Raw genomic sequence first — 14,182 nt, forward strand, 5'->3', positions numbered from 1 at the left:
TTCCTTACTTTCTAGGGCTGGAAGTTAAAAAGATGTTTATTTCTTTCTTACAGTGGTTTTAATGAAACAGGGATATGAAATACGACATTTCTTCTAAGAGTTTTGCATACTGGTTTCAGAAGGATCTATTTAAAGCTACTCAAGCTAAAAGCAGCAGGATTGGGCCTGTGGAAAGAATCAAATGAAGTGAGAAAATCTCACAAATTCTTCTGTGCAACAGTAGGATGAATCTTCTGTAATTTTGAAAAAGGCTAAAATCCTCTTTTTATCTGTTTTAATTCAAGTGTTTATCCACATAACATAATAAAACACAAATAAAACCCTCTGGGCATATGGCCATATATGTTTTTCTTAACAAGAGCAAAATAAAAAGGCTGTGGTGTGGTGTGCATATTGTTCAATATGAAAAAAAAAACAAAAAACCCCTACATCATTCTGTGGTGCTTTGTTTCTAAAAAACCCCGTTGGTTTCTTTAGCCCTGCTTCTGCTTTTATCACATCTTTCTGAAATGTGCTAAAACCAGGAGAATTTATATGATGCAGCCACTCCCCAGATTTTCTTTCTTGAAAATAGGCTGTTTATTTAAGGAGTAAATGGTACGACAATTTTAGCCAGAAATTTGCACTAAGCATCTGTGCTGAACCCAGTCTCTGTTCTAACCTATATTCTCAGTGTAGCTCATTCAGTGATGGGAGGAGGATTCTCAGCTTTGCTGTGTAGGCCCAGTGCAGCTCACAGTGCTTTACATTTTCCAAGTGCTGTGTAAAGGTTAGTGGGTCTTCATGACACCTCAAGGAGGTACGTGAAGATTAGCAACTTCATTTTCCAGGAGGACAGACATACCTTGGGAAGGAGTGAATTGTGTGAGCTCATATAGGGAAGCAATGTTCTAACTGCTTTTAGAATTGAGAAGTCCCATCCCAATGAAACAGTGTCTTGGGCTCAAAACCCACATAAAAATCAAGCTGTGCAACTATTACCAGAGAGACAGTAGTAAATAGGATAATTAATACAGGTCTGGTATATAATGCCAAGACATATTGATAGTGTCACAAACTATATTCTAAGACTCTGAAATACACAGGGAGTTCAAGAAATTGTAATTATCCCTCACTAATGTTTTTGTGGCCATTTTGATTTGACAACCAGGAGATATGTTTCATTTTGTAGAAACAAATGTACTGTGCTCATGGTTATGTGTGCACTGTGTCTAGACACTAGAGCAATTATAATGAAAATTACATTTTCATTTCTATTGCAAACTGTCTTGTTAATCTGCTCAGTAGTTCCTTGTCTAATCATTTTGTTCAGCAGTTCTCTTCTTTAAAGAAGGTCAAACAAGCTCTTTTCAATGTTACTGCCTGCTGTAACTATAGTATGGGCAATAATAGTCATAGTTCATTATTATCATGCAAAAAAAAATCTTTTTTTGTAGTGGAGGTAGCTGGTTTACTCTTAAAGTTTTAACATTTTAGCTTTCTAACATTTAAAAGAAAAAATATATAAGGGAGCAAGATGTGGTGAGTTCTCTTCCCTAAAAATATGTGTTGGTCTTCATGGTTTTCTAGTACCCACAAGAACTGTAAAATGTGACCAGCCATTTAGTCCTCCTTACTCTCCAGCTGTGGAAGAAATCAAGAAAAGAGAATTTTGTCCTTTTGGGACCAAACATAAATTCCCACTGTCAATAGGGTGTACTAGGCTCCCAATTACAACATGGTTATAAAGCTTAATGACTTGGGAGCTGGGCCTTTTAAGAAACCAGGAAAAGTGCCTTTGGATCTTCTCTGACTGGGAAAACAATTGAATCCCAGGCATCTGCCCTCCTAGAAGGCAATATAATTCATATCATCGTGATGAAATCACCAGTGCAGTCATCTAGTAGAAGAGAAGAAAGTGCAATTGTCATAAAAAACCCACACTGTTTAAGAACCTAGGTATGGAAAACGGTGCCTTCCTCTGAGCACAACTCTCAAGGAAATTCTGCACTCCAAGTTCCAGACAAGTGACTAGGTCCAGGAGCAAGACAGTGCTTTTTCTTCTCTTGTTTAGACATTTTCTGTTGGCTGTTTTAGATGTCCCTTTGTACAGCTGACTGTGAAACCCTTTTATAGATGCCAAAATCTTATGTGATAATAATGAGCTTCGGATTTACCACTGTAAAAGGACCTGCCTCAGCACTTCTGGAGCTGAGTCCATCTGTGCACTGTAGGTGTTGACCATCACAGCACAGAGGAGTCTCTGGGTGTACAATGACTGAGAAGTTCGAAGACTTTTCCCATCTGAGCCTAAACATATTCTACTCTTGCATAAACTTGCACAGTTAAATTATTTGTTCTGAATTCTTATGGCAACTAATAAGAACCTTCTTTGAAAATGTAGTTACGACTTATGAAATGAGAGGCTGCCTGTGAGTGAATAAAAATGAGGAAATGACCACTGCAGAAAATAGGACAGTGTGTAGGCAATGATTTAGTACCACAGTTATGCAAACAAGTAATAATCTAAACTACTCAGAAGGTATTTTACCACAGCAAATTGTTAGCATTGTCAATAGTTTCTTGAAATCACAAGCTGTTTGCTGAATTCCTGAATTGTTCCTACTGGGGTGCATATTTCTATGTAAATGAATGCCATTAAACAAATGCTCCTGCGGTGATGACACAAGTTCCTTTCTACATTATCACAAGTTCTTCCCTCAGGCATATTGCAGAGAGAAAAAAATAAAAGGCCATTCCGATTATTCAATGTCCTATTTGCTTCTAAAATGCAGCAAATTTCAAAACCAGTACATGTGTCTGTATGAGCGTGTGTAACTCTTCTGTAGGACATATGCCTTTTCATGATTTTTAATAATTATGGGAAAGTGAAATGTCCATGTTGGTGTTGATTCTTGTCAACCTTGTCATGATAAAGACTTGAGCTTGCTCTGTTCATGAAACTCAAGGCCTCTGTTACCTTTCAAATTAACTGAAACCTCCAAAGTGCAGTTCTGAATATTTCAAGACAATTTTTTAAACCATGTTACAAGTAAAGCAAACTTTAAACTTTCATATTAAGTTTTTCCTATGCCATTTTAAACTCAACAATAATTGCTTCAGAATTCCTAAAACGCAGTTATAACATAGAGGGTAAATAGTTTAGCTTATGATGTTGGCGGATTCTGATTATGTCCTGTTCGTAATGTAATTAATTTATCAAAGAACAGCAATTTACCATCTCCAGGAAAGTCCTGGAGATAGCCAGGTTCAGAATTTGAAGGTGTTACATGCTGGCTCTTCAAGCATTTCTCAGACCTAGGAATCACATGATGAGCTTGCATATTTTCAGCATGGTAAATTCAATTTAGAAGAAAGTGAGAGTAGGTGTAGGCAGCAGGAAATGGATTAATACAAATTTTTCAAATGTTATCTGCTAAGAAATATCTTATACTAAATTAATGATATTTACAGGAGAGAATAGCCTGCTCACATTACCAGCCTGCTTGGCCTATATGGCTTACATTCTTCCTTGCTCCATTTTGTAAAGAAATGTGTCTGTTATACGGGTTTGTTTCCTTTAGACTCAAACAATCTCACAAATTTGCAAAAACCTACAGTTTTCACTAAAACAAAATTAATACAAAAATATTCTTCATTCTAACTGAAAGAACACCTGTGAAATATTCAGCCTAATCAGAATTAAGCAGAGAAACCTGGAGACCTATTGCACTGACTACACAGCATTATTGCAGTACTTCTGCAAACTTTTTGTTGGCTGAGGCAAATGCAAAGGCTATGATGATGGTACAAAGAATAAAAAGAATTGGTAGGTAATCAAGAATTCTGAAATTTTTACAATGCAGCAGAAAATAGGCAGCAAATACTGAGTTTTCCATTACATCTGATTGGCATTCAGTGCAAATATTGAAACTGGAAAATAAAAAGGGTTTCAGTGAGGTATATAACTGTTTCAACTGAGAAAGTTCGGAAAGCAATTTTGATACTATGATAATATGATTATTTTAGGTATACATTGATTTTTTTGAGATTTTTACTTTCAGACTGCTTTTAATGGTACAGAATAGGACATGTGGATGAAAGAACAAACCCTGCATAACATACTTTCTTGACTCCTTCCCTTTCTGCTCTTATTCCTGAATAAAAGCCTCTATTTTCAGCTTTACCAGGTACCATTGGCTGAATTCAGTAAGACTAGATAATTCTTGCAATTCTGCCAAAGTTTGTGAAGCGATCATTTGTAAAAACAAGCAATGGTCTAAACAGCATGTTAATATTTATGGAGGGGTTTTTTTTGTTTGTTTGTTTATAGAAAGTCATGCTGTCCTAATTTCAAGCTATAGAAATCTTGGATAATCTTTACACTAGCGAGTTAAATACAATTCTGTAGTTTCTGTTTACCCAGTCGGAGGTTTGGTGTTTACCATGTAGAAAAGATACTAGGTTGTCTTCTGAGAACCTGCTAAAATCTGGCTGACACAGATTGAAATTATGCCTTACCCTCTCCTGGAAAATCAACCTTTGACTCCTAGATGCCTTTTATTTCCAGAAAGCACAGACATCAAGCATGAAATATTCCTTACTTAGGCATATTTTAAATGGAAATGGTGAAAAAGTTTGTTTGCTGTCTGTGTTGTCTCCTTTCCACCACCTATTTTCTTGACATAGTCAGTAAGGCTTTGTATACTCTATATATACATAGGGATTAAGAGTTATATCTAATGGTTTAAGAAAAAAATAGTTTCCCTTCATCATTTTTGTACAATAAAGGGGCTTTATTGACTATTCTTCCTAAGAGTTCTAAAGTTTTTTGAGAAGTTTCTCAGCAGGAGGTGTAAAGTTTAAAAACTCAGTGAAAATGGCAATGGAGAATAGCAGTTTCCAGTGAAGATGTAAGGGCCACATGAATAAAAGAAACAGAGAAAGAATGGAGAAAGAAGTAGATCTGCTGTAAGAAGGTTAGAATATGATTCTGGCCTTCACTTAGGTAATGGTTTGTTGTCTCAATTTTCCCTGCATCTGTTCAGAATATATTAAGACTGAGCTACTTCTCTTGTAAAGAAAAACTGTATGCAATTGTTTCCTTCAAGAACACAGACACGGTTTTACAAAAAATGGAGGAGCTGGAGATTCTAGTCAGATTCTAACTTTAAACCCAAATAGACTTTTCCTCTTGTAGTGAGTCAGTATTTCAAATTAGAAGTGCAAAAATTTATTATTTGTGCCCTTTCCTTTGTCTATGTGCCTTAAATTATTGCCTTATTCATTCAGGTGATATGTTATAAAAATTATAAAAACAAGGCACTGTGGAGGTAAATAAAGGACTATCTAGAAAATCCTTTTCCTTCATTTTAGTTAACATTATTTAAGCTGTAGTTCATTAAAGATTTTGACTTCACAACAAATGAAATGTTCCCCAACTGAGACCAAGAATCAGAGGCATTGTCAGCTTGAAACTTGGTCCTAGATTTAAATTTAACAAAATGAAAGATTTAATTAAACGTAACAGTGGCATGAATGTTTTTCTAATTAAAAAGACTTGAACTATTCCATCTTGGTAGACAAAGATTTTCCTGCAGTCTTTGAATCCCGAATTATTCAACACTAAAGATATGATGTTAAAGACAATTACTTTAACTGAATTAAATACAAAATAAATTGATTTTTGCTTTCCACTGCCTCAACTGTAGACAAAATTGAGTCGATATTAAACAAGAAGGGAAAACAAAACTATTTTAATCTGTCTTTAAAGATCAATGATCATAGCACATATAAAGAATCATAGCATCATTAAGGTTGGAAAAGACCTCTGGGTTCATGAAGTCCAACCTTTGACAGAACACTAAATAGTCAGCTAAACCATAGCACTAAGTGCCATATCCAGTCATTAAATATAAATTGGTTTATAAAGTATTTAGTTTAAATAGTAGAAATTTGGGGTAATAAATGTGGGGAAGTGGTTCTTGCCATAGATTATTGATCCAGAAAAAATCATCAAGTCTAATTGGATGGAATTTTTTATCAAAATGAGTTGTAGCCTTGTTTAAACATGGTGCATAAAACTTAGTTGTATAAATATTATAAAGACATCTTTTTCACACTAATTTCCATTCTATCTTAAGAGCACTTACATACAGGTTAACTAATTCTTCATTATCATGGTGTTATTTATTCAAATAGTTGCAAAATATGGCTCTTTAATATTTTGGTAGTTCTGAGTCTTAAGCATCTTGAATGGAAAGAACAGTTTTGATAAAATTCAAGAAATAACTCAGCATAATATGCATCCTTAACAAATAAAATCTAAAAAAGCTTTGTTTTAAAGTTTAAAACTGGCCTAACTTATCACTCCTCCAGGAATTCTAAACATAGTGGTTTATAATTCCCCAAAATACCTCTAATTCTTAACCTCTAAATTCCTCTAACTCCCTTAAGGGAATCTCCTGAATTCTCTAAATCTCTATATAGCTATGTCTACACACATATTCAGCTGCATCCCATTCTGCCTTGAACATCAGGAGCAAGATGTTACCCAGCTGGAAGAATCTTTCTCTTCCCTTAGTCAGTCTTTTGAGGCTGAAGAAGGTGCATCCTGTAAGGCCTGAGCCATGAAGACTCTGGAATTTCAGCACTTGGAGGATCAAGGACATCTTAAAGATTAATTTACATTTTCCTTGGGAATATGATCTGGAAAGAGAATTTGAATTTTGACCTAGCTTAGAAATGTTAAGATAGTTGTTCTTTTCATTGATCAGATATATAGTGAGTTCAAATAGGTAAACTACAAATAAATCTCCCTCAAGAAAATTCACTCTCAGAATTAAAGCTGTTTTGATACTTCTCCTGTCTTCTTCTCTACTTCTTTACAACTAATTTTTTGACTTTTGAATTTCTTTTAAAAGTTTTGTGAAATTCTTGTATAAAAATAGTTGAATCTTTTGGTAAATAACATCTGATAATCTTTGTTTGTTTGTTTTCTGTGACTGAGCCACTCAATTGCCTAGGAGATGCCTTAGGAATTCAGATTTTTCAAATAATAAGTATTTATTTCACATTGCTGTGACAGTGGAGCCAAGTGAAATTCTTACTAGCTTTATAAGGCCAAAAGAACCCATAATGATTTCTCTCCTTGGGAGTTCTCCAGTAGTTGGTGTAGCCTGAGCTCCCTCTGCTCCCCATCTAGGCCAGGAATCTCTCTTTCCTGACTGTCTGTGACGTGGTAGATGAGGACACTTTCTCACATGCAGGAGCTGCAGGTTCAGTGCCTCTTGCACAGAGGAGACTCTAAATTTTATTTTTCTGTTTTACGATGGAAAATGTGTATGGCACTTTCAGTTCTATAATACTTACCTATCAGGGTTTCATTTTGGAAAACTATATATATATGTCTGTGTATACACACACACACACGTATATATGTGCTTAGAATCCTATTTACACTTTTCTCCTAAAGCAAAATTTGGAGAAAAGGGGTTGATGGTGACTCATCTTTCATATTTGTCTTTCATCCTTGGCCATTAAAAACATGTATAGTTAACTGCTAGTCATTACACCTTGTTGGCTTCTTTTGTCTTTCGGGAGGAGCTGTGGGGAGTTCTGACCCCAAATCCTTTGGAGCTGCTGTAGCTTTCCGCTTCTCGCCTTAAGACATCTCTCTCTGCAAAATATATATGTTATTTTAGTGATCTGATATATGACGATTCTATCTGCCACTGGCCCATGTTCATAAGGTTTGATATAGCAACTCCATGAGGAGTCCTCTGAGTTTGATGGATTACACTTTTACTGAAGATGAAAATATGTCTGTGTTTGGGGCATATATTTAATGGAATTATGAGACCATGTCATCATTTTTTTGTGACAAAGCTTTATAGAATTCACACTTTATGGAATGAACATTGAGCTACTGAATGAATCATCAGTACAACATGGACATTTTCATGGACCTAAAGGTGAATTTTCAGGTGATTTACCTGCAAAAAGATAGTTGACATTTATTGCTTAAGATCTTTGCTTGAACATCAGATATATTCAGTTTAGCATTTGTAATTACCTTTGCCTGGCAATTACCTACATTCTATTTACAACATTTATATTAGTTACTTTTAAAACTACTTTTAATAATTGGCTTTAATATCTAATTAGCTCATAATTGCAGTACATATTCAAAGAAGTAAAATATACAACAGCAAAAGTCCTACCTTGAAAAAGGTGAGAATTCTGAAGCAATAGGAACAAATAAAAGTGATATATATTTTCCATTTGCTCATTGAAATTGAGGGGATAAAGGTCACAAGTTTTTGTTTTTTTTCTGAGTGATAATTCAGATCACAGTTCCAAAGGGGTTGGAAGCCTCAGCTATAAATGATAATATTTTAAAAAATGAGGCAAGGGTAAGTCTCAAACAAAACAAAACTGCAACAAACTTTGCTGCAAGCATTCCATCAACCATGTGTAGGTGGTGTCTAACAAAAAGAAATCCTATGAGTCCTCAATGACTGTTCAGAATCAAGCCCTTTGTGAACTCAGTATTCTATTCGACTTGCTGAAGGTGTAATGGAAGAAAGAGACTCCCTGGTCCAAATGAATTCATAGCCACAATGGAGCTGTTTAATTTTTAATAATAGGTGTTCCAGGGAATGAGATACACATATTTCCCCTTCTCTAGAGGATAACTTTTTAATATCCTGTAGTCATACTTCTTATGCCTTTTCCAAATTTTCAGTGGCAGATAGGCCCACTGTGGAAAGCACATTGACATCATATATTAGACAAAGAAGTCCTTTTGTTTGGCTGCTCTTCACCTTCTTGGCACCATAGTCTCACATACTGTGAAAGCCTGGTATTCTCCCTGTGTGTTACAGCTCCTTCAGCTATGGATCTTATATAGAAATATATATGTTTCTATATACATTAGTATCTTCCCCCTCTGATTTGTATACAACAAAAAAGTTTGGTCCCAAATGCCAAAAGGTATATGATGAAAGAATAAAGACATTTCTTCTGTGATAATGTCACTAGTAGTCTAACATCAAAAGACAGATTTAGTGGGAATGATCATAAAGACAACCATTTTTTTTATTTGTCAAATATATAATATATAATTGTCAAATATATCTGATGTCTTTTGTCCCTTTATTGCCTCTTCCTATGTAATGAGGCAAAGAATTGGAATTGGTGGAAGAAAGTTGGTTTATGAACTTCCTTACTAAATTTTTCCCTGGTACTGAGTTATAATGACAATAACTGTCACCTAACAGCAAGGAATAGTGGCTCCACAGCCATACATAGATAAAGGGGCTGGTGTTAGTGTTTCTGCTCTTTTAATATTTTAGTTATGATCTAGACAACAAAACCACTAACTTACTGGGCAGACTTGTGACTAAGGTTTTCATTAGTAAATATAAAAATTTAATACTATAGTACATTATCATAAAAAGAATGTTTTGGAGACTAAAGAACTTAGCTGTTTGCATTAATACTATATGATTTTTTTAATGTAGAGTAGAATGTCAAGTAATGCAAATAGAATGTAAAGTAATAGAAAGTACAATGAATTTGAATTTTACTCCTATGCTACAGGTTTATCCTGTTCTCTATTTCTGGTTTATTTGACACCAGTCTAGTTTTTGATGGGATTTTGGACTGATCTTTGTGGATGCCTCTAAAAGCAAGCCCTTCAAGCCTAGGATTATTTTTCTCTAATGCAATGATCATCTTGCATGTTTTGAATGAATCTGTCTTCAAGAAGGAAAACAGGCACCATTAGCTGCAGAAAGTTGTAACTCTTCACAAAGGGGACTGTGTAAAACTGTAGTTAGTCTATGAAAACAAACACTTCCCTTGTCCATCTTCTTTCATATCGTCTTCTCTCTCCTTGATTTTCTAGCTGCACTTATACTAATCACAGTACAGAGAACAGAGCAAAACACTAAATATATATAGGCAAAGGCTAAAAGATCATGGTGTCAGGCAACATTTGCAGATACATGTAGAAAAAGATGAAAAGATATTTTATCTTTATATTCTTCATCATAAGAAAACCTTCCAAAGTAGCGATGCCTAATATTTTGTAGATTTTTAGAATCATATAGGTTACATGGATTTTGCTGGGTTGCTCATGTATAAGGTGGTATTAGAAGTTGCTAAAACGTTTTCTCATACATTATTAAGATCTCTCAAGGCCATGCTGTTTTGAAGAAGCCACCAAGTTTTAAGAGAAAACACAAGAAGAAGGCCTAGAAGCCCTGGAGCTTCTCCAAGGGGCAGTTCTGAAGAACTCTATGAGTGGGGCACCAAGAGAAATGAGAACCATGGTTGGACACAGATAACATATATGTTAATGGCTAGTAACATACCTGGTCACATGTGTTCATGTGGGTGTGTGTGCACCATGAAAGCTTTCAATAAAGGTATACCATCTATCTTTCTTCATTAATATTGTTTCTGAGTGTCTATTTTCACAGGAATTTAGGCAACAGTAGAATAGGTGCTATTTTACTTCTACAGGAGCAGCAGCATTGCCCCTCAAAGTAACAATAGCATGGATGTGCTTGGGAAGAGAATTATGCTGTGTATTGGAATATCCCTTTGGCACTCTTTCCATATGGAGTTCAAGATAGAAATTGAAGCTGTTTTCCTGACAGAACTAGAGTTAGTTTCTTTCTTCATGTGACAAGCCTTTTTAGTGGAAGGCAGTGCACTTTTCACCTTGTGCCAGAAGAAGTGATTCTAGCACATAGGGAAAGTAATATTTCTTTTTCTGGACAGCTCATAAGCTGCCTTGTTAGGAATATTATGTGGTGATGCTTTTGGTTAAATAACAGCAAAAAGAGAGGTGCCGTTATGGTAATGCTTATTTTTTTCTCATTCAGTTTGTGTTACAAAGGACATAAGGGCAATCCTCTAGGACCTTTCAGAGAGAGGATACATAAAGACTCCAAATTTCAGTTTGAGCCATGACTACAACAGCAGGAGCTTCTAAATCAACAGAAAAAAAATTGCAGCCTGCAGCAACGTTACAAAGATAAGATAAAAATCAGTGTCATTGCATGAAAAAAAAATGAGGAAGGCTTCCTATTATTTAGATTAATAAAACATGACAGATATCTGAAGACTTGTTAGATAACTCTATTTTGTATTAGAAATACAAATCTGATGATAAATAGCAATTAATCTTCATTTTTACATTAACAACAGTTTTGTGAGTCATATGTAAATGCAGACATAGTTATTTCATCAGATAACATATTTTAATAATTGTCAAGAGCATATAGAAGATATTAAACAAGGAAAAATACAGAACTTGCAGATCAATCAAAGATTTCTCCAATCTTTTTCCTACTATTACCTTATACACTCAGTTCAGCAATAGATATCTACACTGACTAGGTTAGTCATTAGAGATCTTCAGTTTGTCTTTCTCTCAAATCCAGCTACACTGGGAACTTATATGATTGCATAAGCTGAAACTCCAGACTAGACACCTTAAACTTAGATGTTTTTCTCAAGGTCTTTACATCTATTCATCTTTCTCTCCTGTTTTGTTACATTTTGTTGATAAGATATTGTAAGACCCCAAGACCAGACCTAAGAGCTCCCCAAGTGGGTTTTACTTTAAAGATATACAAGGCTTCTACAATATCCAACCTCTGGATATATTAAAAGAGCCTTCAGTGCTTTTATGATTCCTAAAAGCCAGAAAATAACTCTCTAAGATTCTTTTTGAGTATTATAAAGCTAAAAGCACTCATTTATTACAGCATGCCAGATGCACAGGAGCATTTTCCAAAATGTTCATACCAAACTACATAGATGTTACAACTTTATATTATCATCTAATTACACTATTCAGTTCCTAATTACAATATTTGGACATTTCTTCACTGGTTACACCCATTTCCAAAATTGTCCGTCCCATCGTCCCTCCCTCTGTCACGCCCCTGATTTTGAGTCAGTGGCCACAAAATATCACCCCTTCATCCCCATCGTATTCGAGCTTGGGACATTTCAGCTCTTTCATCTGACGCAGAATTATCAGGTTGGAAATTGTCAGACTTCTTCTCAGTGCCAGGTTCCATGCCCTTGCATAAGAGGTATATTTTCGCAGCTATGCCACTGGCAGAAATTTTGTGCTTCCCATTCTTTCTGGAAGTGTGGTGGCAGGAGAATGACCAGGATAGAACCAGATATGTCTGCCTGACCCGCTGTCTATGCAGTGGCCCTTTTCAGGTAGCCATGAAAATCAAGATTTGGAATTGGAATGATGACTTAGGTGCCTAACTTCTGCATGTGTTGTCCTTAAAAACATGGAGGGGCCTTTCCTTTGGAAACCTTAGAGATTGGATGTCTTTATTCCCACCAAGTGCCTGGAATGTGTTCCTCATCGTGAATTCCCCTGGAGTCAAATTGGCATGAGAACTTCCTGAGTGAGATAATATTGGCTCTAACCATGTAATAATTTTCTAGAAAATCATGCTATTTCTAGTGTATTAATAAATCTTACTACTTCCCACAAGATTTATCTCCATCAAATTAAGTCTTCTTTTATTGCATCTATATTAAATTTAATTTTTTTTATGGTATGTTGTCTTTTTTTTTCTTTTAAAATATGGAAGAGATATTGCATGTCTTAAGCTTCTGTAGACATACTGGAGTGCTTTATGAGTTATGCTTGAAAATATATCAAGTAATTTGTGGCATCGTGAATGAGTGTTTTAATTTGAGATATATTGCTTTAGAAGTGATGATTATTTTAGCCCCCTCTTGGACTATTTAGGAGGATTTTGAGTTTTCTTTGCGAATTAATGAATCTATCAATTTTCTGCTTCCTGAAGCAATAGTTGATCTTTATGGCATAATCTGTTTAGCACCATGGAACTGCTAGAAAATTCAATTGATCTTGGGAAAGTTAAAAAAAATCATCTTCCTTTATTCTAATTCGTCCTAACAATCACTTTAATTTTCACCCAAGGGCAAACCATTTTTATTTAATTTTACTTGTCTTTTCTAATAAATGGGCACGTTAACAATGTCCAGTAATAGAGATGATAATTTTTCTATTTTAATCTTGAAACTTTCTTACCAATTCAGTATTCAATCAAAGATACATTTAAATAGGCCATACAGTAATTTCTTTGAAAGACTGATAGTTTCCTTTTGTCTCAAAGCAATAAATATTTTATATTGTATTATTAGGGATAAATACAATAAATACTGTAGAGGTCAAGGCAAAACACACATCCCTAATGTTACAATTCCTAATAAGCATAGTGATAGATTTGACCTTTATTAAAATAGTTTTAAAAGGTCTTTACTGCTAATAATTTGTGATTCTCCTTCCTGGCTCTCAGTGACAATGGAGCCACATTAGCCAGTCATGCACTGCAATGGGGTTGGATCAAAACAGGTAATGCTGAGGTCTGTACATTTACAATGTGTATGTTTCAGGAGGTTTGCTTTACACAGAGTTGTCTATGTTGACTGTATGTTGTTGGTGCATTAGGTCTTCAAAGCTTCTTGAAAGCAAGCTGACCATAAACATTTGCCTTCTGGAGTACTGGTTGCTCAGCTGGGAAGTTCCCTGGAAATGACGATCCTGTGTATTTTTTCATCAGCCCCATGTCTTATATAAAGCTCACATGTAGACACAAGATTTATTTTTGTTTCTGCTCATTCTGTTGACCACTCCTTTTTGGTGACCTCCCAGTGCCTGCTGGGTCTTTATCCCACTGGCTAAACAAAGGATCTGTGAGAGAAAAGTGGGAAGTTAGTCTCTCTAGGCAGCTACTCTGGGAGATTACTCTGAATTTCCTGACTCCTACTCTCCTGGGCTTCTTTTAGCCTGGCAAAATATATGACTTCTGTGAAACTTACAGCTTCTGTGCCTAGAAGAGATCAGCTTAGGCTGGTGTGACAGCATCATGCTTGGGTACTGTAACTGCCAGCAACAGACAATAAACTTTTGGATGTGGAGAGTCACCAAGGCCCTCTGTTACCAACTGACACCATGACTTGTCAGATAAAATTTCAGGAGCCCATAATGATAAACCTGGAACTTAGAGGGTCTAAACATTCCAGATTGTAACTGATGTTTCAAAGAGTATCGACTGAGCCCTCAGTTTTGGATACTACAGGCAGCAGATGCTAAAAAGCATGTCTGGACCCTCATTCTCTGTTGCTT

Source organism: Pithys albifrons, chromosome 3 (assembly GCF_047495875.1).
Source record: "Pithys albifrons albifrons isolate INPA30051 chromosome 3, PitAlb_v1, whole genome shotgun sequence".
Taxonomy (NCBI): Eukaryota; Metazoa; Chordata; class Aves; order Passeriformes; family Thamnophilidae; genus Pithys; species Pithys albifrons.